We start from the raw sequence: 537 nt of genomic DNA, 5'->3' as shown, positions 1-537 counted from the left end.
AACCGTGAGGAGAGAAGCAGCCATGTTTGCTATGTTGATGGCACTGATGAATCAGGCAGACGATCTGCTATATTTATAAGCCCAACGTTGCCGTTGCATCCTCTGTTGCGCAAGCTCATATCGTCACCAATCTTTTATCTTACTATTTCCGAATTTATGCGGAGGCTCAGTGTGACTGTTGAGGTTTGTTTTTTCCTTTTTGTACTTATGGACAGATGAGAAAGATTTGGTTTTCAAGCAAAAAATATGTATTGACAAGTAAAGTTTAGCACGTAGATATGACTTATGAGAAATGGTTTAAAAAGTTTCTTTCGTGTTCTCCTTTTAAACCTGGATACTTCAGAGCATAATTTAATCAGGAATAATCTAGAATCAAGTATATTCGATACTAAGTATCTGACCGGGGATTATATCCAAAATGTGAACGACGTTGCTCTGCCGCGGAAGCAAGGCGAGATTCTGCCAGATACGCTAAAAGTCGGAGACGGGAATTTCCAGCCTTCTTGCTAAAGTCGTCAAGATTGTCTGGAAATCTGC

This window comes from Penaeus monodon, chromosome 29, assembly GCF_015228065.2.
Source record: "Penaeus monodon isolate SGIC_2016 chromosome 29, NSTDA_Pmon_1, whole genome shotgun sequence".
Classification (NCBI taxonomy): Eukaryota; Metazoa; Arthropoda; class Malacostraca; order Decapoda; family Penaeidae; genus Penaeus; species Penaeus monodon.
This window is presented reverse-complemented; position numbering follows the sequence as displayed.